The sequence below is a fragment of the Chrysemys picta genome, chromosome 2 (genome assembly GCF_011386835.1).
Source record: "Chrysemys picta bellii isolate R12L10 chromosome 2, ASM1138683v2, whole genome shotgun sequence".
NCBI classification, from domain to species: domain Eukaryota; kingdom Metazoa; phylum Chordata; order Testudines; family Emydidae; genus Chrysemys; species Chrysemys picta.
The window spans coordinates 37,766,413-37,792,598 of record NC_088792.1 but is presented as its reverse complement, the minus strand read 5'-3'; the positions used below and the strand labels follow the sequence as shown (position 1 = coordinate 37,792,598).

Below are 26,186 nucleotides of genomic sequence, written 5' to 3'. Positions count from 1 at the left end.
TCTCTGATATATTTATAGAGAGGAATCATATCTCCCCTCAAACTTTCTTTGGTTAGGCTAAACTAGCCAAGCTACTTAAATCTCCTCTTGTAAGGTAGGTTCTCCATTCTTCTGCTCATCCTAGTAGCCCTTCTCTGCATCTTTCTTAAGCATGGGAGACCAGAATTGCACACAGTAGTCCAGATGAGGTCTCACCAGTGTCTTGTATAATGGTACTAACACTTCCCTATCTCTACTGGAAATACCTTGTCTGATACATCCTAGGATGGCATTAGCCTTTCTCACGGCCACATAATGTTGGTAGCTAATAGTCATCTTGTGACTGACCAGTATACCCAGGCCTTTCTCCTCCTCTGTCGCTTCCAACTGATACATTCCCAACTTATAGGAAAAAAATTTGCTGTTAGTCCCTAAAAGCATGACCTTGCACTATTGAATTTCATCCCATTTTTATTATACCCGTTTTTAAGGTCATCCAAATCTTCTTGTATGATATTTTGGTCCTCCTCCATATTGGCAATACCTCCCAACTCTGTGTCATCTACAAATTTTAATAGCACAATCCCACTTTTTGTGCCAAGGTCAGTAATGAAAATGTTAACTAAGATTGGTCTCGAGACCAGTCCTTGAGGAACTCTACTAGTAATCTCTCTCCACCTTTTCTTATGACCCATTGTAGTCTCCCCTTTAACCAGTTCCGTACCTACCTATCTCTTATATACTATCAAGACATTGGCCTCTACTCCACAAGCAATGCCATCCCTTATTGTCCATCAGCCCAATTTTTCCTCAAACATCTTTGTGCTTTCTCCTCTGCTGCCTAGCATAGAAACAGAGATGTAGACCGCAGGATGACTATGAGTCGACAATGTGACGTGGCGGTGAAAAAAGCCAATGCTGTCTTGGGATGCATTAGGCGAGGGATATCTAGTAGGGATAAGGAGGTCCTGCTTCCGTTGTACAAGGCGCTGGTGAGACCTCATTTGGAGTACTGTGTGCAGTTCTGGTCTCCCATGTTTAAAAAAGATGAACTCAAACTGGAACGGGTGCAGAGAAGGGCCACTAGGATGATCAGAGGAATGGAAAACCTGTCGTATGAAAGGAGACTAGAGGAGCTTGGGTTGTTTAGTCTGACAAAGCGAAGGCTGAGAGGGGATATGATTGCTATCTTTAAATATATTAGAGGGATTAATACAAGGGAGGGAGAAGAATTATTCCAGCTTAGTACTAACGTAGATACAAGAACGAATGGATATAAACTGGCCGTGGGGAAGTTCAGGCTTGAAATTAGACGAAGGTTTCTGACCGTCAGAGGGGTGAAATATTGGAACGGCCTTCCGAGGCAAACGGTGGGGGCGAGGGACCTGTCTGGTTTTAAGATTAAGTTAGATAAGTTTATGGAGGGAATGGTTTAATGGTAAAACGTAGTAGTCAAGGAAAACCAAGCAATGGTAGGTAAATAGCATAATGGCTAAAAGGGGTCAGGATGGAGACTCTTGCCTATATGCTCGGGGTCTTACTGATCGCCACATTTGGGGTCGGGAAGGAATTTTCCTCCAGGGCAGATTGGCTGAGCCTCTGGAGGTTTTTCGCCTTCCTCCGCAGCATGGGGCAGGGATCTCTAGCAGGAGGGTCTCTGCCGATTGAAGTCACTAATAACAGGATTGGGGACTTAAGCAGCAGAGTCCAGGGAAGGGCTAGGGACGGTTTTATGGCCTGCAGCATGCAGGGGGTCAGACCAGATGATCATAATGGTCCCTTCTGACCTTAAAGTCTATGAGTCTATGAGTCTATGAGAAGCAAGCCAGAGCTGGAACAGGAGCAAGGACAGTCTGTTGAAACAGTAAGCAATGGGAATGCTCCCAGCCAGGTAGATGTTGAGCAGACTAGAGACTGCTTCCCTTAGGCACCTATATATGTGCCTTGGGATCATCTAGGTGTGTCCTCCCCTGTGGACTGGCTGAACCCTGGTTGAATAGTGTGGGGGGCCTGTCACAAGACCTGCAGGTAATTGTCTCTGGTGACTCATCACACTCTCCAGCTCAGAAATGACTCAGCAGGCTTCAGCAGGCTTGGGCTCAGAGGTATCACGTTATGCATGGGAAGATCACCCCTTAAAAATCTGCAAAACCACTTCATTATCCTCTCTCTTTAGATCTCTGCTTAAATCTCACATCTGTCACAATGCCTACACAGTACTCAACAATGGCTAGGCAGCTGCTGTGCTCTGACTGCTGCTTGTTACATCAATCGTAGTCACCTTGGTTTCCCCCACATCTATTAGGTGCATCCATGTGATGTCTCGTCATAGACTTAGACCCTGTAAATATTTACATGCAGGCATAATTCCTTGCATGTGAATGGTCCTAGTGATCTCAATGGGACCATTTGTGTATACAGTTAAGCATGTGTGTATGTTTTTGCAGGAAAGGCCCTTTGACTGTAAAAAGAAGAACAGGAGTACTTGTGGCACCTTAGAGACTAACAAATTTATTAGAGCATAAGCTTTCGTGGACTACAGCCCACTTCTTCGGATGCTAAGCGCCTTGGGGCAGGGAGCATCTTTTTACTATCTATGTGTATAGGGCCCAGTAGGACTTGGATCCTGGTTGGAGCCTCTAATATGAATACATAATAATAATAAATAATAATTAATAATGGAAGGTGCTATTGAAGTGCAATGTGTTACTAGGGTGACCAGATAGCAAGTGTGAAAAATCAGGACGGGGGTTGGGGGTAATTGGCACCTATATAAGAAAAAGCCCCAAATATCAGGACTGTCCCTATAAAATCGGGACGTCTGGTCACCCTATGTGTTACAGTGTGGGGCAGAGCCGGCTCCAGGGTTTTTGCCACCCCAAGCAGCGAGAAAAAAAAAAAAGCCACAATTTTGATCGGTTACAGCTCCACTGCACTGCTTTCTTCTTCGGTGGCAATTCAGTGGCAGGTCCTTCCCTCCGAGAGGGACGGGGACCCTCCGCTGAATTGCCGCCGAACAGCCCAATGTGCCGCCCTTTCCCCTTGGCCGCCCCAAGCACCTGCTTGCTCAGCTGGTGCCTGGAGCTGGCCCTGATGTGGGGGTCATCACAGTACCTGCACCAGCTTTGTTCCCGAATATCAGATAAAGGGCAGCTGCGCTGCTGAACCGGAAACACTCTGCCATTTTACTATAACTTGATGTTCCTCCATTTACCTGTGAAGATAAAATCTTTTTAAAACTACTTTTTCATAAGTTATTTGTTTTTAACAATAGTGCATTGTTTTTCTCTCTCCAGATTTTGAAATAAAGCAATTTTATTCTATTTTTATTTTCCTACTTAAATAATACATTTAATATGCTAAAATAAGTAACACCTCACAGCACTTTCAACCCTTAACTAATTAATCTTTACAGGGCAGATAGGTGTTAATCATTTTACTGAAGGGAAAATTGAGGCAGAGAAGTTAAGTGGCTTGCTCAAGGCCACGAATGGAGCCAGTAGCAGAGCCAGGATTGGAACTCAGGCATGCCTGACTCCTAGGTTTGTGCTCAGACCCTCCCTCTCCCTCTTACACCTGATTTGTACTTATTTATTATGATTTCTAATGACAGGAAGAAAAGGTAAAATTAGAACACACTTACTTTACTAGCTACAATATTCAAACAAAGGTAAGCAAACTCGGCCAAATGTTTGTGCACATAGAATGATACTTACTTGTCCTGTTCTTTGGCGCAAAGGAGGTACAGGCTTGGTTGTGAAATAGGCAGCTGCATGGGGGTCCCTCCGAGCATTATAGGGAGGAATTATACAGCCCAGCTTTGGCAGAGAATGACTATAATCTCTGGCAATACTTTCCATTGCCACACCATCCAAAATGAACCACCCCTCCTTATGTTCCAAGTCAGCTTTAGAAGGAGATAGTGCAAAGTGACTCACTAGAGGCGATTTCCTTTTCTTGGGCGGCAACATTGATTTTGCTCAAGAATGGGCGAGAGCAAGGAGACGAGCAATGGGTGCTCCCGTGTTACCAGTAACTACACTGTCCTCTCTGCTGGAAAGCCTGAAGGAGTCCTTACGGGTTGCTATGGCCACACATCCACAGTGCTGCTTTTCTCCTGCAGCCTACCCCTACACTGGTTGTTTACCCGCCCGCAGGTGAGAGCGAGAAAGAAAAAGTGAGATTTTTCTGAAAAGTATTAAACCCTTGCAGCAAATTTCACTTTCCTTGGCATGACCCTCTGTACCGGACAGACACTCCAGTACAGGACATAGCCAAAGCAGAGAACATTACTGGCATTTGAACATGCCAAGGGATTTTTAGGCAGTGCAGCCGCAAATGGGATTGAAACAGAAAAGTGCAGAGTGAGGCTTGCGAATACTGACCTTTATTTTTGATTTTTCTATGTATCTAACTATTATTTTGAATATTATTTTCTCTTTTGCAGTCTGCGACTGTGAGGTTTGGTAAAGACCAAGGTGAGAGTCATCCTGCAGCAATGCCAGCTCTTGGCCCCAGCCAGGACCACCCTAAGGTAGGCTTTGCCATGCCACAGCTGATCCAGAGCATACTTAGGCCAGACTCAGCTCTGGAAGTGGCTGTATGTGACAAGGTACAAGATGGTAAAAACATCCCACTTTTGCTCATGGCAGTTTGTGAACTATGCTGTGAGTGCTCAGCTTGTGCCCCTAAGCATGTTTACATTTGCCTGTCATCAAACTTCAGCATCAGCTGTGGGCCTCCCTTGTAGGACGTGCGAGTCCTGCCACCAAGCTGCGGGCTGGTCCCTAGTCTGTACACTTTGATAACTTATTCCTGGGGGCCAGAGTTGCAGGGAGTCCTTAGCTGGCAATCAAGCTGTAGCAACTTTCTGTTTCCTGGGTTCTGGCTGCAGTTGTTGCCAATGGAAGGTCATCTAACTGCAACTGAGGAGTGAATCCTTTTATTTGTACCTGGTATTGTTTTGAAATGGCACAAGTCTGGGGCACTGAAGTGTTCCTGTGATTGTGCCGCCTCTTACTTTACACAAGTGATGAGATAGAATAATGACTATGGTCCTAATGAACTAGGGCTCAGATCACCACTCGAAGGCAGCGACTTGCCCAAGGTCACACAGCAAGTTTGGGACATGAGACATTTATAGGTAGAGAAGGGTCTCTCAAACCACGAGCTGCCTTCTCTTTTTCCGTCTCCTCTCTCCTCCTTTCCCATCTCCTCAGAGCTTCCTCTCCCTCGCTCTGTGCCAGATGTATTCATTCCTCGCTCACATCCACTCAGAGACCTTTATCTCACCCCTTGCACCTCTGAGCTCCCCCATTTCCAGTACCCTAGGTGTGGTGCAGGGGAGGGGAGCAGCTGCAGGGATACCCACCTCAGTCTGCATCAGTAGCTGCTGCATGTACTGGTAGTGCAGCTGGGTTGCCTAGAGGGCTCGTCACCTGCAGTAATGCTGGACCTCAGATTCCACATGGATCTGACTGTGTCAGGAGCTCCAGGCTTCATAGAGGGCAGGGTGGCAGCATGACAGACCAGGGCTCGATCTGTGAGGTGCAGCTATGCTCACTCAGCTGGCTGTCAGTTTTACCAATTCCTTCAGGCACCCAGTCAGCTGGGCTTTACAAAACAAGGACAAGCACTGTTTACTGTAAACATGGGTGTCCCATCTCTCACTAGAAACAGCCTGTGCTAGTCACTCCCATTAACCTAGTGTGAGGTGTAGGTAAGAGTCAGTACATCTTTCTTTCTCTGGAAAACTGGGACAGGAATCACTACTAGGTTGGTAGGGCTGGGAGGGGAGAGCAGGAGGGGATGGCAAAACATTTTGTCTACATGGCAGAAAACAGGCCCAAGCAAGTCCTGAGGTGTGGGACAGAATCAGAGAGGGAAATGGGAGACAGAACTTTCTCTCCAGAAGGGGACTTGGAATGAAGCATTCAGTATTGGAAAGTTATTGTGCAGCCAGGAGCTGGCACATGGAAAACATCTAGGAAGATGGGAGACAGGGATCAGAATGAACCAGGGGAGTAAAGGAGCTGAGGTCTATTTACACTGATGTGATAGAGACTCTTGGGGAAATTTATGACACTAGAGCTGTAGCAGGAGAGTATATTTTCCTGGATTACTGAGGGAACAGGCCCTTTACTAAACTAAGTTGAGCTAGAAGCAGGTTTTTGTGCTTGGGAAGATTACAGTCTTGACCGTGATATCTATGACGCTCTCTGTTAATCAGTACACCAGGTGCAGAGGGAACCCTTACACATCCACTGCCCCTGCAATGACCCTCATCCCAATCCGGAAGAATTTCATTCCATGTTTTAGGCTTTACATAAAATCTTAGTCCTGGGCCTCTCCTGAATGCATTCTGGTATTCATGCTTGGGGTCCATTATTAGCAAAGGTCATTCAACTCTTTTCATGTACAATATGTCTAGCAGGGTGTGCATGAGTTTACGTGGGCCCCAAAGAAGGAGAATGGGGCCTTCATGACACTTCGCTCTGGCAATATTCCAAAGAGTCTCTGACTATGGGTTTGCTCTGTAGGACCCTAACAAGGGGATTTTCCAAAAATTGATCACATGTAACTTTCTATGACCTTGGATCCCTTGCCTTATTTTAATGAATGAGCCTCTATTAAGAGCAGGGGGTAAATGTTTTCCCTTTGTTCCTCTTTCAGTTTACAAATTTGTCTTCTCCCATAGCTGTCTGTTAAAAGATTGGTTCTGCCCCTGCTTTCACCTTTCCAGTTTTATTGCTAAGACATAAAACAGAGGTCCTGACCACTTGGCGTTAAAGATCCAGGGCTCTTTTTGTGAGGGTAACGGTGGGCAGGTTAGTTTCCAGATTCCAAACTTCTGTCTTGTCTTGCTGTTTCAGTTAGATATGATGATCTTTATTTTGCATCCTAAACTGTTGTGCACTGTTGCTGCCCACTGTCAAAAAGCTTCAGTGTTCTGCTAAGTGGTGGCTGAAAGGGACAGCATATATTCCTATCTCATAAGCATTGTTGTGAGGCTTAAGTAGTTGATGTTTGTAGAGTATTTGATGTCCCTGGATGAAAGGTGCTGTAGAACTGAATGTATTATTATTTCCCATTGTTGCTCCCTACACTTGGCTCTGCTATTAAACCTGGATGTCCTTCCTGACATGGTTTCTTTGTTGCAAGGTTTCACCTTCATACTCCGCAGTTTATGGTCAACTGGTTCTAATATAGCTGAAAAGTATGGACCAATAAGGATTATGGCCTAACACTCCTCCTTGGCTCTCACTATTTTAATACACACCGTGTTCAAGTAAGAGTCTAGCTCTGTTGTGGGTTTTGTTAGAGCACAAAACTTGTCAAGGACAAAGCGTTCACCGCATCACTGAAGCTCATAATAAGGTGCAATATTTTATGGTTAGTGTCTGGGAAACTTCTAGTGAGAGTCTGTTGTATTTTTTAAATGACTTTGGGCCTGATCTTGTTTCCATTGAAGAATGGAAACTTTGCCCAAGCAACTGGGGGTGGGGGGGAAAGGGTAGGAAATCCTCATTTTTTGGTCCACAAGAATTTTTTTTTTTTAAAAAGGTCTTTTGTTCATTGACATTTTTCTTTAGAACACATTACGCAATATACCTCTAATAAATGGCAAACACTAGGCAATTGGTATTCATTCAAAGTATTCTCTTTTTCCTCAACTAGTAGTAAGGACCAATTTCCAATAACAAATATAACGTGCCGTAGATTGTTTTAGGAAGACTTTGATACTGTGAAAAGATAACCCAGTCCTTTCCCTGTTGTTTTGAATAGATATCTTGGGCCAATATTTTAAAATGGGACTTCTGTTTTGCAGGTGCAATCCAGTAGTTAGATGTCTAAATGCTAGCATTTATTAATGCTGCAATTTTGTTCCTTCACTTAATTTTGTCCCCCAAATGAGAGGCCCTTTGTTTATTGAGAGAAACACAGGCCCTTTGTTTATTGAGAGAAAAGAGACAAATATTGAAAAAATATCAAAAGAAAACAATACAAAACAAGGAAAAAAGCAATGTTCATGGTTAGCATGTTGTTTGGTTTCAAAGTGGACACTGGTTATTTAAGGTAATCTGAAAATGCCCTTTTCAAAATCTTATTTAACATTTCAGAATAAGCTGGCAGTTAATTCATCCCATAGGACCGAACACAAGACAGCTCTGCAATGTCCTCTTTCAGACCTCCAGTGACATTTATACTGCAGAAGCAGTAGCTTCTCCCTAGGGAACATTGTAATCAGTTTTCTGTTATAAGCCTGGATCTTATCCCTTTCAAAAACCCACTGTAAAGGTCCTTTCCCCACCTAATGTCATATATAGAGCCTGCTCCTTACAGGTGCAATTCTCTGCAGCTTCAAAGAAAGTTGCAGGTACTCAACATGGGCCAGCTCCAACACTCATTGGAGTAAATGAAAGCAGTTCTTTTGACCTCAGTGGAACCGGAGCAAGCCCCACCTCTCAGGAACAGGCCAATAGACAATGCTAGTCCCTTAAAAAAACTTAGTCTCTCCTGTGTCCCTTAAAAAAATGTTTTGGTCTTTCTTCAACAAAATTACCAGGTTTCATCCAACTGTATTCCCTTTGAGGCACCTGTTGCCAAGCCCCTCATTGCTAGACCCTGTTAACCTGACACCATTTCTCTTCATACCTTTTCTGATGAGATGAACTAAGATGTGGGGGGAAAATACAGCCATTTAGGAGAAAACTTGAGACCTGATCCTGCTAACCTGTGCGAGTAGCATTTATCCATGTGTATTATACCACTGACTGCAGTGGGACTAGTCATGTGAGTAAGGGGTTTGAGGTTTGGGCCTTGAAATAGGAACCAGATGAAAACGAAACAAAAAGAAAATGAATGCAGACCACTTGACAGCAGAAGGTCATCAGGAAGCCAAGATGAAAACAGGTGGCCCAGACCAAAGAAAAATCATCTGCATTTTTAAAAAATGGCCTGAAGTCTCAAGGCTAAAGAATTCTCATAAACTTCAGGGCAAAATTGTTCAAAAAAAGCAGGACAAAAATTTGCAGTAGGAAATTGAAAATAAAATTGATACAGCCCATTTACAGTCACTGGGATGAAATCTTATCTCATGTCCTTAAAGATAGTCCTTATGCATTCATTTGCCAACAACCTTGGCTAACAATTGAACTTCAGGGTGGAGATTAGAGCAATAGCAGGTGGCAGTCTAATTGCTATCAATCTTATATCTGAATCCCCATTTGTCATCTAAACTCACTACAGCTGGCTCTCAACTCTGATTATCTTCATTGCTATTAAGTACAGGTTCAAAGGAAGTATGGATTTTAGATCTCTCATTTGCATGCTGCCCAAAGCCAAAGCGGCCTGTGTGATTTGGAATATGGCAGCGGAGTATACAGGTGCCAGGTTCAGAAGACTGGAGCATGAGGTGAACTATGTAGGATACAGAACTAAGTACCCTTTTCATTCTATTCACAGGAAATCATTCACTGTGCAACTTGATATTCATTATCTTACCTAGCTAGCTGGTAAGAGCTTGATTCATCAAGCTAAGAATGACTGAAGGGAAGAATAATGCAGAAAATCCATCATCAGGTCTGGTATGGAGCCAGAAAGCAGCAAACAACTGAGAAGGCAGCACAGCAATTGGAAAACACCAAGCTGGCTTTCTTTTTCCATCAGCAAGAATAATAAAGCAAATGAAAACTAATTTCAGAGTCCATTTCAGTGATATTAGTAACAGTGCCTATTTCAGGGAATTATTTATCACAGTGATAAGAGATGCTTTCTTTATTATACCCTTGAGAGCAGCTTGAAGAACCGAAGTTATTTCTCTCTCAATATTTCAAGGAGAGTCCTTCAAAGCTAACCCAAACCCGTTTTCTTCATTGGCTGCTGACGATAGGATTGCTGAGAAAGGAAAACCACAGCCTATTCTGTAACTAGGAATATATTCTGAGTCTGTTTAAGTGTACTGCACCTCTGAGTGGAAGCAGGAGCGCCGGCAGCTTTTTTGCCGCCCTAGGCAGCGGAAGGTCCCGACCCCGAAATGCCGCCCCCAACAGAGGTAGCAGAAGGTCCCGGCCCCGAAATGCCGCCGACGTCCGGGGCGGCCGAAGATCCGGCCGCCGCCTCCCAAATGTTAGTGCCCTAGGCGACCGCCTAGGTCACCTAATGGGTTGCGCCAGCCCTGATTGGAAGGGGATTCCCCATCTTTCTGCTGAGGGAAATGGGTATGTGGCTCCAGGTGTGTGAACCTGCCACAGGCTGGAATCACAAAGAGGTTCACCTGGCTGCATTCCAGCATTTAAACAGGAAGATGCCAACCAGTCAAGATGACTCCACAGCAGTAGAGAGCACATAGGTACAGAGACAGGCTGCCACAGATGTGAAGCTATGCAGTGTGGGACAGCAGCAGGAGGAATGCCAGAAGCAGTGATATACCTGAGATACATTAATGATCTCTTCATACTCTGGACAGATGACCTGAACTCCTTCATCAGTTTCCAACACAACTTTAGCAACCACTGTCCCTCAATCAAATTCTCTCTAGGGCTCTTCCACACCAGCATCAAATTCCTGGATACCACAATCAGTTTCAACAATGGAATCCTATAAACAACTACATACAAGGAACCCAGGGATCACCACACCTACCTTTACAGATCCAGGATCCAGCCCAAACACACCAAGAAATCGGTTATCTACAGGCAGGCACTCAGATAACACAAAATGTGCTCCGAGGAGAAAGTCTGGGATACACACCTTAACACACTTAAAACCACCTTCACCAAACAAGTACTCTCCACCAGAGAAGTAGATTGCATCATGGAATGGGCAACCCAAATACCCTGAGAGAACCTGCTTCAACACAGGAAAGAAAAACAACCCTACCAACTACACACTCTTAGTTGTCACCTACCAGTCCACACTAGAACCCCTATAAGATATCATCATCATCAAACAGTTACAGCACATATTTGATGGGGACCACATCCTAGAAGAAATCTTTCCTGAACCCTCACTTCTGGTCTTCAATCAACCCCCCAACCTCTCCAAGCTCATCATCAGAAGCAAGCTTCAGGACACACCAACTCAAAGCAGCACCAGACCCTACCAGAACAACAGATGCAAAACCTGCAGACACATCTCCACGGCTACAATTTCCCATACACATACCCTGTCCCCAACACACCTTTCAAGATCCAGGGTTCCTACACATGCCTATCACAACATGTGGTGTACCTCATCCAGTGCACTAAATACCTCAATAACAACTCTGTCAAGTTTCACCCACAATCACAATGCTCTTGAATGAACACAGAAAAGTGATAAAAGACAAAAACACCCTATCATCCATGAATGGACACTTTTTTCACAAAACCATCACTCCATATCTGAGCTCTCAAAAGAAATCCACACAACACCTTCAAAAGACGAGTCTGGGAGCTTAAATTCATTACTTTGCTAGACACTAAAATCCATGGACTCAGTAGAGACACTTTTTATGTTTTATTACAACAATCTGTAACCCACTAATCCTCTTTTGTCCTATGACTGCAAAAGTATGAATTGCCCCTTCATCTTGAATGGTCTCTTCCAACGTGTATTAACTCCTTATGCTAAAGAATCTGTTCCACCTTGTATTTAGCTGTGACCCTCTGAGTATCTTGCCAGACCTGAAAAGCTCTGTGTAATATCAAAAGCTTGTCTCTTTCATGAACAAAAGTTGGTCCAATAAAAGATATCTCACCCCTAGTTGTCTCTCTCATATCCTGGGACCAATCCTGCTACAACAACATGGCAAAGAAGCAGAATAGTTAATACGAAATGTAGATGCATCCACACAAATCTTAGCTTGAAAATACTCATTCCAGAATAAAGTTGTTTCACTTTGACAGTGTGTTGATTAAAGCAGGCCAGACAATCCAAAAATGAATTTGTGTGGGGAGGGCAGGCAGCATATCCCCAAAACTATTACTCAAAAAACTGTCCTGTGTAGAGAAGGCTTTTGAGCCTGTGCCTGCTATATCCTTACTCACAAGGACTGTCCCAGTAAAGTGAGAGGGATTATTTGTGTGAGTAGAGACCACAGATCTGAATAAAAGTTACAAGATGAAGCACTTAAACAGTAAAAGCAAATTAGTTCCCTTTAACATATATATCTTGTTAAAAATCAAACTCAGCTCTGTGTAGCAGGTCTCGCTGTATGCGCCCCACCAGATCCGAAGATCTCCGTTCATGCATTCCTCTTCCCAAAGGCTTCCACCAGTTGCTGTACCCCAGATTGTTTGCTAATTCAGCAATTAGTTAGTCAGAACTGCCGGACACCATATAAGTCATGACATTCCTTTCAGACAAACTCTTCAAAACAATATTCCCATGGAGACCAACCAAGACTCCCTGCTATTCCAGAATATACACCTAGTACTATGCTGAACAAGGACCAGGCTCTGCAGGGGCTATGTCAGGTTTCCCCCCAGTGAAGAACCAGGCATCCTGGGAAGGCATTGACATGCTATTTAAAATAACAGCAGAGCAGTGGAATGAGACAGCCTTTTGCAGCCTGTATACCACAGCACAAGTGTTGGAAGAAGGAGGTGTTGAGTGGTGTGGTAATTCCAGGGTAACTCACAAGATGGAGCCAAAGAACTTGTTCAGAGGGCTTGTTTTGCTTTTCGAGGCCACTTTTGTATGTTCTGTTTCTGTATTTGATAAAGAGGCAAATGACAACAAATCAGCTATAAACACAGTTTTCCCTTTGCTTTTGAAGATGCCATGCTGTCATTCTAGCATATTGTAGTCTGATAAGAATAGTGTTAGTATCACATATCTAAATCCATCTATATTCCCTTCCTTACTTTATTTTACATTGTCATTTACAAGCAATATTTTTTCCCCAAAAACAGACCAACAGGGCAGATGTGAGACAAAGGTATTTAAATCAGAGGAGAACACTGAAGAAAGCTGAAATTTTGGATGAAATGTTCTGTCTGCCTCCAATGTATCAGATAAGTTTATACAATTCAGTTCTTTCCCCTACTTTGCTTTTTCCCATCATGCCTAAAACTATTTTATACTTACCGGTCACTCTCTATAGTTGCACACACATCCCCTCCAGCCATCACGGCTGACCCAACCCAAGCTATATAGAATCTGGACATATTTTAATAAGCTATTGCTTCCTTTACTTAGGCTGAAGATCTTCCTCCCCAGACAGCCCCACAGAAGTCATGTACTAACTCATCGAGTAAGGTGCTATTTGATGTGAGTGAGAGGGACAGAATCTGTCCCATAGTGTCCGTTAGCCCAAAGTACTTTACAAACTGTGGGGCAAATCCTGCCCAACTCCTCACACCTTACACACACACACACACACACACACACACACACACACACACACACACACTCCTGTTTACATGGGCAGCCAAGGTTAAAAAGCAGTGGAATGGTCATGGTTGTATTGCGGGGGGAACATGAAATGGAAAGGTTATACAGGGAGAGTTCACATACCCCTGTGAACCAGGGCACCTCTCTCCATAGCCGTGTGAGAGGTCTGGGGGAAGGCAGGTGGGTCTTGAGCTATGCAGAATCAGTGTCTGAAACCCTGCTTAGGGGGCTCATATTGGCCTGCCTCTGCTACTGTAGCCTAGACACTACACTAGCAACTGCAAAGCGAGTGTGTGGCTGCTCTGCTCTGTGGTTCCAGGTCGAGGAAGAAGATTTGATTCCCCTATGTAACACCCAGTGACCTGTGAAAAGAATTTGGCTGTCAATGAATCTAGGAGCCCCAAGGTGCAGCCACCTCTGCGATGGAGGCCAGCCTGAGGAGATTTGGCTAAGGACACTAAGGCAAAGGCTTGTGCTTATGAAAAGTGACATGGACTCTTTAACATCCAAGTGGATCAGGGAGATGGCCTCAGAATTTAAGGCTTCTTCTGATAGATCTCAACATGGTTAATTTATCTCAAGAAGGTCTCAGTTACCGCTGCCTAGATTTGAACCCATCCCTCCTGGTATATAGTAATGTGTTTACACAGTTTCTTGCATCCAAAAGTGTTACAAACTTTAACTGCTCTACTGGGACAGGACCAACTGTGCTTAGGCATCGCTTCACCCACTGCTGAAACGCATCCTCCTCTGGGCCGAAATACAGTTCTTTAGCAATGCATAGCAACACAACAAACCAGTGTCTGGCAGGCAGGAGGATACTGTCAGCACCCTGGTATCTAACCAGGCTCTATACTGATATGTTACAAAGTGATTGCTTCATTTGAGGTGTGAACTGATAATTTGTAATGCTTCAGCCAAGCAATAAGGTGGTGTGGCTGGAACAAATTCATTTTTTAAACAAAATTCTTCTCCACCTCCCAAATGACAATACACTATACACATACTAACAGTGTCACAGACCCTCCAGAAGACAAAGCACAGGCCTTCATAGAATCCTGCACAAGCTGCAAAATCTTGGCTGCAGTTTTGGATTCATTTCCATGAACTGAATTGAATCAAAGTGGCTATTTCTAAAGCTCTCCAAGCCTAATTTTACATAGCATGAGCCCATTTGACAATTGCCTAGGCGGTCCCAGTGAGCTTTTCAAATTCAGAGCAAAAAAAAAAAAAATCTTTGGGAGTGGCCCCAAGGGTCTGTCCTGGGACAGAACACATTCAATATGGCAACTGTAAGGAGGTGGGGCGGGATAGTAACAAAGATCCCTTTGGAACCATGATTTCAAAGTGACAGCATGGTGGCTAACCTCCTGGCCAACACACTGGATATTGAACTGGGACCACCACAGCTAGAAGTATCTGATCAGCTGCTACAACTTGAGGTAAACAGTCAGGCCTCTGTAGTTGGGAACTACAACAATTCATATCCCCTACAGATTGTCAAAGAGGGGGACTGTAACACACTGAGCAGTGGGTTACAACAGCACTGGATGAAACCAGGGAATACTAGATACAATCAAATTTTTATTGAATTATTTATTGATCCCATTATCAACTAACAAACTAGCAGATAGAGATTTTCCAAAACTCTTATTCTAGTTAAGGTTGCCCAACACTTTCAATTGTCAGACCTTCTTTCAGCTGCTTGTAGACTTGCCTAACTGTAATTGTTCAGGATGAAATTTTCCATGGTGGGCGTACGTCTTAGGCTGAATTTTGGGCTTGGGTTTTTTTTAAGTTTCAGCCAAAACAGTTCAGCCATTTCCAAGAATGAGACTTGCGGGGGGGGGGGGGGAGGGAAATATGTAGGTTTTGCCCACATTAAACAAACAAAATCGCAACTGTTCCCTTGAGAAGTTTTAGCACCTCCATGCTTTGGAGCAAGGGCTTGAAATTCAGCTGGTAGAGAGTGGGGAAAGAATTGGCTTTTTGTTAGGGATGTGCCTTTTGCCATCCCTTTGAAAATCTGCTCAAATATGGCCCAGTTATAAGCCTTCGAAAAATCTCAGACTGCACACACTCAGTAGTAACATGTCATGGGCACCAGAATGGAGGGGAGGAAGGGGTCCTGCCCCCCCCCACTTTTAAAAATGGGAGGGCTATGCCAGTGAAGGGCTGAGGTGAGCCTCTCCATGGTCCTGCCCCTACTCCTCCTCTTCCTCCTGAAGCAGGCCCCACCCACTGTCCCGGCCAGAACCCGGAGCCAGGCTGTGGTAAGAGATGCCCAGGGAGCCCGGGCCATTATGGTGAGCCCTCAACCCTCCATCTGCCCTGGGTGGGGAGGCCAGGGGGCCTTACAGCAGCCCCCAGGGAGTGCCGCCCAGGGTAGCGAAGGGTCCGGGAATCCCCACAGCAACCCAGGCTCCCTGGGCAGCTTTTACCATGGCCTGGCTCCGGCTTGTGGCCTGGCTAGGGGACAGGGCCTTGTGGGTAGAGGAGGGGGTGTGGCCTCGGGGGAAGAGGAGGAGCAGGGGCGTGGCCTCAAAGGGGATGGGAACTCGTGGCCCTCCCACTCCTATCGAGATTCCGGTGCTCCTGTAACATGTTAGTGTTTGGCAGATAAATTCTCCAAAGATTCCATTTGCACTGGACATGAGTCAGCCCAAGGCTGAAAGGTCCGAGCAGGACTTTACCTGGTTGCTCTTCCTGGTTGCCAGAGGCCTCTGGCACTGGGTACCAGATTTAAAAGATGAGAGACTCTCTCTCATGTGCTTTCAGTGCTCTCCTGGCTGGCACCCAGGGAGTGTAGAGGGCAATGCTGCCTGAATAGAATCTAGAGTGGCTAAGGGCCAGACTGGGTATGGCAGAGGGGTGATGATGGTGGTGATGGCAGCAGTGCAGGGAATAGACTGGGACTATCTGGGCATAGGGACTGGGTGCCAGAGTGGTGGTGGGGAACACTGGAACTCGGATGGGGAGTCCAAAGGGGAGGTTGGGACTAGCTGAGCTAGGAGACTGGGAAAGGGATGAGGAGGCTGGAAAGGTGGACTGGTACTAGCTAGGGTAAAAACCGGAACAAGGATTTGGGGAGAGACTGGGACGAGGGAGACTGGGCAAGCAGCCAGATGTTCAGTAAGAGACAGGACTGGGATAGACTTGAATGATGGGCAAGAAGGCTCTGTAGTCACTAGGACACTCCCCCTTCCAGAATTTGGAATGAAGCCCAAAAGTGAGTCTCACCATTCCTCTCCTATCAGCAAATAGTTGTGAAACCCACTGGCAAAAAGTATATGTCTCATCCCCTTCTGGCAGCTGGTCCACAAAGAGGACAATCTATTATTGGTGCCAGTTACTGCATTAGCTGAAGTGGCAGAGGTCTGTGTGATGGAGCTAAAGGTTCCAACCCTGCTGATGAACCCTGTGGACATCATTATGATTCCACATGATGGAATTTCTATTTTTTTCAGTTTGTTTATTTAAAAACCTAGGGAAGTTACACAGGCAACTTTAATTTTAGTATCCCTTAACTTCTGAGTGCTTAACTTTGCAACCTTAACCTTCTTTTAACATTTTTTTTGTGTGTGTAATGGTTGATAAATGTTTTAGCTATGATTTGTATCCAACTTAACAGGGTTCAGGATCATACAGCTTTCCTAAAGGAAAAAGCTAGTGAATGAGTCCACTGTACAGCAGCTCTCATTTCAAAAAGTCTGAGTGTGTGTGTTGGGGGGAGAGGCTAATGGTTTGGGCAAGGAACTTTGGGACAGAAGGTGAGTGTCTTTGCGTTAAAACAGCCCTAAAAGTCAATATTTAGTTCTTGAAGGATGGTAGTTTATTATTGCTGATAAGTAAAACAAGATAAAGTGTATACACAGAAACAAAGCAAAATATTTGGCTTTGAGAGTCAGGTTTGGCAGCTCTATGGCCTGTATCAAAGATCTCCTCCCCCCCCCCCCCCCCCCCCAACAGCTAGGAAGAGGGAGTTGCAGCAACAGCATTGCTTCTGTCCATACTTTCACCTGGCCATTTAGCGATAGGGTGTTCAGCCTGTCACAGTAGGATTGAAAAAGATGACTTTTATAACACACAGTACAGAATGTTCAGCGGGCCTTGTACTTAAAGTCAACTGAGAAGCTCTCTCTGAAAACAATATGCTGTTTAAAATATTCAAGATCCAAAAATCAGTTGCAGAATATTTGTGCAGTTGTCAAAGGGATACCAAAACCTACATTTTAAAACCAGCTTGAAATAATTTCCTCATATTTTAACTAGCAAAGATTGGATGAGTTCAAAGTTCTGGTTTTCCTGCAATAGCTGAAGGCATTATACCTAACACAAAGCTGGGAAACTGCTGTGGGTTAGGTGTTAGCAATGCCACTTAACCATTACACAAGGAACACTGCACCCTGCAGTTCATATCTTCACTGGTAGAAAGCTTCCTGGGGCATTGGCACTTTGGCCAAAAATGTTCAACCCTGGGTGCCTGAAGTTAGGCACGTAAATCCACCTGAATATGGAATTAAATATTTAAAATCCACCTAGATATAACAGTGGCCTGACCGTCAAAGGGGCTGAACACCTGCAGCTCCCACTGAGTTCAGAAACTATTCTGAAGAAGAAAGAATGGCCTGACATGACAGAAACTAACTAGAAGGCTGTAGGAAACTGTTAGATTTGCATTTTATAACTGCAGTTGCATCTGAAAAATATAGGCCATCTGAGAAGTCAGGATTATCTCTTACAAAATGTAAGTTATGGATCCCCGGGGTGGAAGGAAGGAAGGAATTTTTGCCAGTCAAGGCTGATCATTAACTCTAGTTGAATTTCACATTACTTGAAGAAGATGCCTGCATTGCCCTTGATGAGAAAAGAAGCTGGGTGTAAAACTCTACAGGGTCCATTTCCTTGAGGCCTCTGGCTTAATCACTCAAAGGTCCACCCTGTAATCTATCCATTCAGGCTGCAATGGAAAACATGTCATTGACATCACTCTTTACAATTGAGTGAACAGTCTCTTAAATCTGACCAACTGAGAGGGAGGAGAGCAGTCCAAAGCCTAAGATGAGATCATTACCCAGGATGCTTATGCCATACATGTAGCAAGAACACTAGGAAGGAAATTCATAAATCCTGAACTCCCAGTGCAATAAGCATGTTTAAGATTCTGTACTTTGACCTCTGGAGAGGGGCCATGGTACAGAAATGCCTCAGAGACATGGCATTGGGGACTGGATCCTCTGGTATCTCTTTACCAGGCCAAACCATCACTCTGGACCTGAACACTGCTGAGCTTTGTGGACATTGCGGATCCAGCTCTCATTTTCATGATTTCTGATTATAATGGGGATGGAGTAGAACCCCGGATCCAAACACCCCTGAGCTTTGATGGAGTGGCAGACTCTGAGCTGGATCTAGACCTGAATTTTGTGGCTGGACCCGCTTTCTTTAATAGGGCTTAATGAAAATCCTGGATCTGAACCACCCTGATCTTTCCAAATTTTGTGACTCAGGCCCATCTCTACTTGTATACCACTTCAAAGCACTGTAGATGCGTTAATTAATTAACTCATTAGCTTTTGATGGTGAGAAAGAGCTGGCAGTACCAGAGATTCATCACCCAAAAATATGCCTCCAGATACATTACTGTCAGGTGACAGTTATTTAAACCTAGTCAATTATAAACACATAATTGAAGAGATGCCAAGCATCTGAAATATGGGGAGGCAACATCACCACCCTTCAGAGAAGAAAGGAAAACACAGTGTGTGAAATCCCAGGCAGAGACACTGGGAATGCAGGCTACGAGCTGTAAAGACCTGCTGAAGATTTGAAATGAATGTTGGCACCCTATAAAGAGGGCACTGGAGCCACACTCATTCCCCTCCCCAAGACTTCATATACCGCCATGGAGGGCCAGCTATAGCTGGCCCGCTCACCCAGCCCTAATGATAGGGTCCTCATTCACAATGAGCAGGTACAGCCCCACCCAGACAACATTAGGGGACAAAAGAATAAAATAAGAGCTAAATCTCCCTAGGGTACATCATCATGGTGACAGAAACAGGTGGCATGGGATAATTCTGCTGCCGTCCCTGAGGCTTGTGTGCTAAAATACTGTAGCTCATTTTGATGAAACTTCGTTCATAACTGCTTGTGTCAAGCTGAATGAGGTGCAGATTAAGCCAAATATATTGCACGTTACTAGTAGAGGAATTACTCCTGTAAATTCTTGTGTGATACGACAACTCACAAATTACGGATCAGCTAAAGGAAACCATAACTCACCCATTTCTCCTGTCTTCACCAACCATATTTAGTTTTCTGTTTATTTTTATAATAAATATTGACGTTCTTGGATTTTAGATGTGAATGAGCCTTCTCTGCCTAAACTTACACCCTTTTGTTTGGCGTGTCTGCACAACCTTGGAGATGCAGAAGGGAGAAATGGCCACAAGCAGCACTCGGATACCCACAGGGATCTTGATCTCCTGCAAGGAATGCAGCTTTCAATTATTTAAAAATCCATTCTGATAATACTGATATTTGTAAATAGACCAGAAACCTTCCACATGTCCCTTCATGGGCTAGGGTCACACTACAGGCAGCCTGTCTCAGCTTCCCTTCTTGGACTGTTCAAATAAAACTTCATCCAAGCAATTTCTTGGTCAAAAATACTCCTTTTGGGGGGCTGGGTTTATTAATATAAATAAACCTCAAAATTCCCAAACAAAGTCCATCCAAAAGCTCTGCCACAACAAAGGTTTCTCTTCCTCCTCCCAGGCTTTCCTGCTAAGGCCTTTCCTGATTTGCCAGGCCACTCTCAGGCTCTATCTGACTGGCTGGAATCTAAGGCCTAGTCTACACTAGGAAATTAGATCAGGGCTGTAAAACATCTACACCCCTGAACCACACAGTTAAACCAACCTAACCCCTGGTGTAAACAGCATTAGGTTGATGGGTGAATTTGTCTTTTGACCTAGCTACTGCCTCTCACGGAGGTGGGGTACATACGCTGACTGGAGAACCTCTCTTGTTGGCGAAGGTAGCGTCTTCACAAAAGCACAGCATTTTACATGTAGACAAGTCCTAACTCCTAGGACATTCAACTGGAGTCTGCTCACTCCTAGCAGGATATGATCCCTAAGCATCCCACTCTTACTGCGGCCTCCGCTGCTCTTTACAGGGCAATCACCTGATCTTTCCCAGGTGTGGCTCCTTCATAAGCAGGGTTGGCTCCACCTGCCCTGGGTGGGGACATGGGTAAGGGGTTGCTTGGGCCTCCAGCACTGCAGGCAGATGGAGAGTCCACTGCAGCTCCCCCACAGCTGCCTGCCAACTCTTATCATGGCTGGGGTGCAGCTTCAAGGCCCCCACCCAGTTGGAGCCGGGTCGGGGAGAGATGTGCAGGCAGCTGTGGGGAGCCTGGCTCTCTCCACCTGCCATGGGCAGGGGTCTGCTGCTTTCACCTCCACCTCGGGTGTGGGCCCCCAGCCTCCCCATTTTTGGGAGGGCTCCAGCACCCTTGCCCTGGGCTGGGGCTTGGGCTAGTGGGGGCCAGCCTGCAGCCAGGGAGTCTGGGCAGCTGGAGCCAGTGCTCACGCTGCCCACCCACCTGGCGCTCAGGGGCTGGGGTCCATGTCTGCCACCCGCCTATCCAGTACTGGGGGCCAGGCTGCCTGGCCACCTGGCGCTCTGGGGTGGAGGGGCCATGCTGCCTGGCCACCTGGCGTTCCAAGATGGAGGGGGCTGTGCTGTGTGCCTGCCCACTATGCTGGGGGCCACGCTCAGCTGCCTGCCCCGCAGTCTGGGCTGGGTGGGGGGCCACGCTGCCCGCCCACCCACCTGACGGTCTGGGGCTCCAGCTGGGGGCAGCACCGACTGCCAGCCGCTTTGGGGCTGGGGGAGGATGCACCGCCCAGTACACTGGGGCTGGAGGTGCTCAGGCAGCCTGGGGCTGGTAGGGGAGCTCTGGGCTCCAGCTGGTGAAGGGGCCCCAGGCAGATGGGGCAGGCCAGCTGGGGGCTAGCCTCCCCAAGCCCAACGTTCACCCGTTGCCCATGATCTCAGGAAAATCTTCCTAACTATAAGGACAGCAGGACAATGGAACAGACTGCCTCGGGAGGTTGTGGAAGCTCCTTCACTGGAGGTTTTCAAAAGGAGGCTGGATAGCCATCTGTCTTGGATGGTTTAGACCAGAGGTGAGCAAACTTTTTGGCCCAAGGGCTACATTGGGGTTGCACAACTGTACGGAGGGCCGGGTAGGGAAGGCTGTGCCTCCCCAAACAGCCTGGCCCCCGCCCCCTCCCAGCCCCCTGACTGCCCCACTCAGAACATCCAACCCTCCCTGCTCCTTGTCCCCTGACTGCCCTTCTGACCCCTAGCCACATCCCTGCTCCCTGACAGGCCCCCCAGGACTCCCACTCCCAACCCTCCCTGTTCCCCATCCCCTGACCGCCCCCCCAGAACTTCTGCCCCATCCAACTGCCCCCTCCTCCCTGACTGCCACCAGGACCTCCCGCTACCTTACCCAACCCCTCCGCTCCTCCTTACCAGCAGCAGGAGCTTTTTGCAGCTGTGACACCTGGCCAGAGCCAGCTGCGCTCCCCACGTTGCCCAGCGGGAGCATCAGGCCAAGCATGGCCCGTGCAGTGGCATGGCTGGGGACCGGGGACTAGGCTTCCCAGCCAGGAGCTTGGGCCAGGCAGGACAGTCCCGCAGGCCATAGTTTGCCCATGTCTGGTTTAGACACAACAAATCCTGCATCTTGGCAGGGGGTTAGACCATATGACCTTTGCGACCCCTTCTAACCCTATGGTTCTATGATTCTACAGCTATATGCACCCGTGGGAAGTTGTACTGCTTTGACTACTTAAATAGAGCAGTAGGACCTTTGTGTCTAGACAAGCCCTAATTGCAACATGTGTATATGCAGCACCAGTTTGTCATCATGTCCCTGATTTATTTAATGGCTGATCACAAATTTGGAGGGCTCAGTCCTTCAGGCCCTTACTCACTCTACATGATTAGTACTGTTGAAGCTGCTGGTTGCACTTGCCTGAATAAGGGTTTGCAAGATATGGATCATATTCTTCTATGGCCCAATTCTACCACCTTGCTCATGCTGAGTAATACCCAGTATTTGCAGTGGAACTACTCACCATATAAGGTATTACTCAATGTAAAGGTGGCGGAGTTGGGCCCATCATTATTAAAGAATGTAATAGAACTATGGTAGCTGTTAAAAACAAAAAATTAAAATCAATGGCACACAAGCCCCTTTTCAGCTGATGTTCTTCCTTTTGTCTATCCATTTGGTGTCTCATTTTAAAAGATGTTCAGCACATGTTTACATTGTTTCAATTAATGTTGCCTAACTTGTTTTCTGGAATTTTTTCTGCTCTTATGACAATTATCTTTTTTCATTTTTTAAATCCTTCCTAATTTGTGATCATCTGGAACAGGATTGAGTTAATATTTTTGAGGCTATACCATGGAGTGACCATTCTCCCCAACGATGCTTTGTGCGTATTTTGAACGAAAGGACTCCTTATTACAACATGCCATTTAGGACATGGTTCCTTTGTGGTCTCCACGGCTCAAAAGAGCAGGAGACCTAGCAGAGAGCGGTTCAGTGTATTTAAAGCAATTTCATGATGCTAGCATTTGCTAATGCTAAGTTTAGCATTAATGATAGGAAGAACTAACTGTAAAGCTACATTTTCAGCATCTGTTGCTGGAACAAATGTCATGGTTATACGACCTTAAGATTCAAGGGAAACACCCACAAACTTCCAAGTATGTAGGCACTGACTATGCTATATAAATGCTGGTACCTTTCCCGAGGCTGGTTACATTTCCCTTGTGCGCCCTCTAGAGAAAGATCGCTTTCCAAGTTCTTGCTTGTTGCCGCACTTCCTTCCTCACCCTGAGGAAGATGAAGGCAGATGCTGGGGAAAACAACCTACCTGCCTCTGACGCCAGACAGACATTTTAGAGCTGTTACATCAAAGTCTGTTTTGGAGCGTGTCTTTCGGTCTATTGTATATGGAGCACAGTAGCTGCGTCTTCTTCAGCCGTGTTCTAGGGGGGTAGGATGCAGCCCACACAAAATATTCTCCCAGCCAGGACAAATCAGCTTACCCGCCCGGTTCCAGTCCCGATCTCTAAAGAACGAGAGACGCACGTTTAGAGTCTCCGCGGCATGAACATGTCCCATCATGAACTGAGAGGCACAGAGAGATTCGCACGCAGCAGCCTCCGTTCTGGGAGCTGTGCGTTTTCCTCTTGCCTTCTGTGCAAAGGCACTTTGATTAGGCAATTCCCCCCTAAATAGATTGACATCCTGGTACTAAAAAGGACGCGTATGCAAGCAGCCCCCTCTTATCCCCATCTTGCTGTAGTGGTCTCCAGCTCACTCCTTCCCTCTGCTTCCCGCAGGAAGAAAGGAAAGCCCGAGTCACCGTTCTCCTTCCCTCTGCAGTTTTAGCGAGAGAGACAGGCAGAGCTTCCCCCACCCTGAGGTGCCCTGTACTGTCTGTGCGTCTTGTCAGCCGTGTACAGCTGCGGCTGTCGGTGCCCCGTTACCTCCCTGGCCGCGAGCACAATGGAGGAGAAGGCTACTGACAAATCCCACCGGAGCCCCTCCGCACGCCGTCTATTGCCACTGCTCCTTGAACGGAGCTATTTCGGCTGATTTAAATGATATTAGCTTCCAACCCGTGCATTGTTAGACCCATTTAGAAGCCGAGAGGCCAGTAAATTGTTTATGGAAACACAGCAACTTTCTGCCCTGCCAAGCAGGTGTCTGACGTTTTTAGCGCAGGATTGGTAAATGTACCAGGGGACCGAAAAGCAGCCCCCAGCCCCGCGCTATTGTGGAAAGCAGCCGCTAACAAAAGCCAACGTGACTATTCAAAGCGCAGCCTTTCAGCGTGTGGCATTGCTCCGTGGTTTTTAAAGCACGTTTGAACACTCAGAAAATACCTGTTTGAGGTTGAAAACACATGGAAATCATCCGGGAGCGACCATATAATTTGATTTGCCAGGCAATCTGCGGAGCGATTGCACATCATTTATAATGGTCATTGAGCATTTTGCTTAATTGTGTCTCTTTTTGTAAAGGCAGCCCAGCCCCCTCCTGGCGGCGAGGCGCACAAGTGGCGAGATTCCCATGGACTGCTCCATCCTGCAGCTTTGCAGGCAGACAAACGCGGGCTTGGGCTGGTTTGTTCCCAAGCCGTGTGAGCGGGGCGCTAATGGCTCGCGGCTGAGAAAAGGGCCCAGGTACGAGCTCGCTGCTTGAATCCCTTCCATTCACAACCGGCAGCTCTTGCAGGTGCTGCCTTTTGAAACTCCCATTAGGCCGGCGCTGTTCACTTCTCGGGGTGGGTTTTTTGTGCATGGAAGAATAGATCTGATTGTTCGGGGGGCACCACGCAGCACCCGGGCTGGCTGGTTTACTACGGCCACTAACGAGGCGGTTAATGAACTCCGGGTCGCACTATAGTCTGGGCTGCAAGGCGCACACGAAGCCATGCAGCGCGCAGGTGAGGCGGTGCCCCGGGCGCGCCGAGAGGTGGCGAGGCAGGAACGCGCTGGACGCCGCCTCACCGCGAAGCGTAGTATGTGGTTGCGCGGCTGCCCGAGTGTCCGAGCGGCCTGGGGACGGAGCAGAGGCTCGTGCACCCCACCAGGAGGGCGCTGTTCAGCCCTAGACAGCTGGGCTCTGGGTAGTCTCTTTGCCCGGGGTAGTTTGCAAGAGCCCGACACACTCGTGCATTTCCCCCCAGCAGCTCTGCAGCCGGCCCGCCGCCATCCCAGACCGGGAAAAGCGCCGGGAGGTGCCTGCGGGCGGGCTAGGCCTTTGTAGGCTTGTTCTCTGGGGGCCCGACCGCCCGTGGGTTGGCCGCGGGAAGGCGCTGGGCGCAGCCCTGCAACGCGCCCCGGAGCCCCGGGCTCACCCCCAGGCCTGTTGTTTGCAGGGGGCGGTGGCGCTGCTGGGGTGAGGCCGGGGAGCGGCGCTGCGGGGCCTGCCCTGCGCACACCAGCACCAGCCCAGAGCACCAATGGGGCCGCCCCGGGTACAGTGCGCTGCCCGGCGCGGTCTCGGGGAGCTGCTGCCCACCGACGTGCCTTGGCGCCCGCGGATCGATGGCTCCGTCTGTCCCAGGCCCAGGCCGCTCCGCGCGCCCCCCGCCCGCGAGCACAAGTGTTGGGATTCCCATGCGCGGGGCCCGCTCTGCAGCCTGCCGCGCGGGCGCCCGGCCGGGGGGGGGGTGACCTCCGCGCTCTGCGCATGAAAGAGCCTGACAAGAGGCTGTTTACGGTGCATTACCGGCCCCGAGCCCAGGTACCAGCTCCCCGCGTGGGGGAGCCGCCGCCGCGGCCCGTGCTGCAGGTGCCTCCCAGACAAACGCCCGCAGAGGGGGCCGGAGCGGGCGGCCGCTGCTTTTGTGGCGTTATTTATTGCCGGGGGGTTTTGTGTCCTGATCGCCCCGGCCCTGTCCCATTAGCGGCGGCCAGAGGAAGGGGGGAGCGCTCGCCGCATTATTTATGGGCTTCACGCGTTGGCCCATGGAGATCGGGACTGGGAAGGGGGGGATCCAGGCTCCCAACTTGCTTCCCCTCTGGCTCACCGCCTTGTCAATCAGGAGTGGCCCCGCTGAAGCCAGGCGCCCGACAAGGTGTAAAACGGGTGTAAAGAAGCGGAGAATGGGCCCCCTGCCTCGCTTGCACCTTGGCGCTGGGCTGCAGCCACCTCACCGCTGGAAACTGCCCCCAAATCTCGCTGTTTCTAGCGCGTCTCGGTCCTGAGAGGAGATTGTAGTCAG

The 26,186-nt window shown here is 47.4% G+C and overlaps 1 long non-coding RNA gene across 1 annotated transcript in view; it reads right to left on the bottom strand.

Annotated features, from left to right (window-relative positions):
- Positions 1–25,465, bottom strand: part of LOC135981283 (uncharacterized) — a 39,487-nt gene extending 14,022 nt beyond the window's left edge. The window contains exon 1 of the long non-coding RNA XR_010598229.1: positions 23,322–25,465. This is a non-coding gene — a long non-coding RNA (uncharacterized LOC135981283). The remainder of the gene's footprint in view (positions 1–23,321) is intronic.
- Between the last annotated feature and the right edge of the window lie 721 nt (positions 25,466–26,186).